The sequence below is a fragment of the Triticum urartu genome, chromosome 5, assembly GCF_003073215.2.
Source record: "Triticum urartu cultivar G1812 chromosome 5, Tu2.1, whole genome shotgun sequence".
NCBI lineage: Eukaryota > Viridiplantae > Streptophyta > Magnoliopsida > Poales > Poaceae > Triticum > Triticum urartu.
The window spans coordinates 561,260,036-561,263,027 of record NC_053026.1 but is presented as its reverse complement, the minus strand read 5'-3'; positions in this window follow the sequence as shown (position 1 = coordinate 561,263,027).

The following is a 2,992-nucleotide window of genomic DNA, read 5'->3' as shown; positions in this document are numbered from 1 at the left end:
CCCCGCTTGCGCTTGGCGAAGCCCTGCCGGGATCCTGCCGCATCCACCACCACGCCGTCGTGCTGCTGGATCTTCATCAACCTCTCCTCCCCCCTTGCTGGATCAAGAAGGAGGAGACGTCTTCCCAACCGTACGTGTGTTGAACGCGGAGGTGTCATCCATTCGGCACTAGGTCATCGGTGATTTGGATCACGTCGAGTATGACTCCATCAACCCCGTTCTCTTGAACGCTTCCGCACGCGATCTACAAGGGTATGTAGATGCACTCCTCTCTCCCTCGTTGCTAGATGACTCCATAGATTGATCTTGGTGATGCGTAGGAAATTTTAAAATTCTGATACGTTCCCCAACACCAGCTTGGCCAAAACTTAAGTCATATCGATGCATATAATGGCAAAGAAAAGGTACATATGGGAAAGGACACATATGTGATGAGGTTAATGCTCGAAAAATAATAATAGCAAGCTTCTGTCCAAGAAGCCCCCAGGTGTAATGGACATACATATTTGAAGATGTATGCGTCAGGGGTGTACGGTCTAGCCGCACGAAAGCTTTAAAGCTAAAGAGAAAAAACGAAAAGAGAGAAAAAAATAATGGAAACAACAGGAAGGAGACGAACACAGGGTTCGGCGCTAGGCATAGAATCATCGGAGTCTGGCCGCGTTCTAGGGGTTCGGCTATAAGCGATTGTCTGATGCATCACGCAAGCGGTACGCTCCTCCAGTGAGGACTTCGTCAATGATGAAGGGACCCTCCCACTTGGGCTTGAGCTTGTCCTTTTTCTTCTCCGGCAGGCGTAGAATGAGTTCGCCAACATTATAAGTCTTGGCTCGCACTTCTCTGCTTTGATACCTGCGAGCCTGCTGTTGATAAAATGCAGAACGGGCTTTTGCGACGTCGCGCTCCTCCTCCAGGTCATCTAATCTGTCCTGCTGATCAAGATCGGCCTCTCTCTATTCGTACATGCGCATTCAAGGTGAGTCATGAATAATGTCGCAGGGTAACACTGCCTCTGCGCCTTACACCATGAAGAAAGGTGTATATCTGGTAGTACGATTGGGTGTGGTCCGCAACCCCCAAAGTACGGAGTCGAGCTCCTCAACCCAGGGCTTGTCTGATTCTTTCAAAGACCGCACTAGTCTAGGCTTGATGCCGCTCATAATAAGACTATTGGCTCGTTCGACTTGACCGTTTGTTTGTCGATGATAGACAAAGGCGTAATCGAGTTTGATGCCCAGATTAGCGCACCAGGTTTTCACCTCATTGGCAGTGAAATTGGACAACTTCATCATACAACAATCATACCATAGGCTAGCTTCTAGGGTTTAGCCTCCTTGATCTCGTGGTAGATCTACTCTTGTACTACCCATATCATCAATATTAATCAAGCAGGATGTAGGGTTTTACCTCCATCAAGAGGGCCCGAATCTGGGTAAAACATCGTGTTCCTTGCCTCCTATCGGTGTCAAAACCGGCGGATCTCGGGTAGTGGGTCCCGAACTGTGCGTCTAGGCCGGATGGTAACAGGAGGCAGGGAACACGATGTTTTACCCAGGTTCGGGCCCTCTTGATGGAGGTAAAACCCTACATCCTGCTTGATTAATATTGATGATATGGGTAGTACAAGAGTAGATCTACCATGAGATCAAGGAGGCTAAACCCTAGAAGCTAGCCTACGATATGATTGTTGTATAGGGAGTTGATTGCCTACGGACTACAACCCTCCGGTTTATATAGACACCGGATAGGGTTAGGGTTACATAGAGTCGGTTACAATGGTAGGAGATCTTGAATATCCGCATCGCCAAGCTTGCCTTCCACACCAAGGAAAGTCCCATCCGGACATGGGATGAAGTCTTCAATCTTGTATCTTCATAGTCCACCGAGAGAGATCGAAGGTATAGTCCGGCTACCCGAACACCCCCTAATCCAGGACTCCCTCAGTAGCCCCTGAACCAGGCTTCAATGACGACGAGTCCGGCGCGCAAATTGTCTTCGGCATTGCAAGGCGGGTTCCTCCTCCAAGTCCTTCATAGAAGATTGTAAACACCAAGAGTAGTGTCCGGCTCTGCAAAATAAGCTTCCACATATTGCCATAGAGAGAATAATATTAACACAAATCAAATCTGCTGACGTATTCCGCAGTGCGTCATCACACTACAGCCAAGTCCTTTACTCGAATCGTTTTCACTTTTCCACCTCAGCGTGTTTTGCGAGGCGGTTTCCTTGGCACGTCTTGTCAAAGCAGAGATCGTGTACCCCCCTTTTACGGGATTCTCATCAATACGGACGTGGGTAACCCAACCGCGCCACTTATCACGGCGCTTGGGAGGCAAGCGAGTTTTACTAGGCAGGTGGGGACGCACAACCGCATCCGCCCATATAAGGGGATAAGGATCCACCTTTTTACCTACGCCTTCTTCCTCCTTTGCCTATCCATCTCCTGCGCACTCGAGCTCCAGCGCCCAAGCCCGCACTTCCCACCTCAACCTTCTCCAGCAATGTCCGGAGCGGGAGGCAAGTGGATGGTCTCCTCCGCTACGGAGGGCCAAGTCAAGAAGCTAAGGAAGGCCGGATACCTGTCCAAAGGACATCGCGCACCGGCTTCCCGAAAAGGGGCAGCTTCTCCCCACCCCAAGGCCCCATGAGAGGGTAGTATTTCTTCCCCACTTCCTCCGCGGACTGGGTTTTCCACTCCACCCATTTGTCCGGGGGCTCATGTTCTACTACGGCCTGGATTTCCACGATCTGGCCCCGAACTTCATCCTCAACATCTCGGCGTTTATCGTCGTGTGCGAGGCTTTTCTCCGCGTCCGCCCTCATTTCGGCCTCTGGCTCAAGACCTTCAACGTCAAGCCCAAGGTGGTGCGCGGCAGCCAGGCGGAGTGCGGAGGCGCCATGGCGGGCAAGATGGCCAACGTCCTATGGTTCGAGGGCTCTTTTGTGGAGACCCTAAAGGGATGGCAATCCGGGTGGTTTTATATCACCGAGC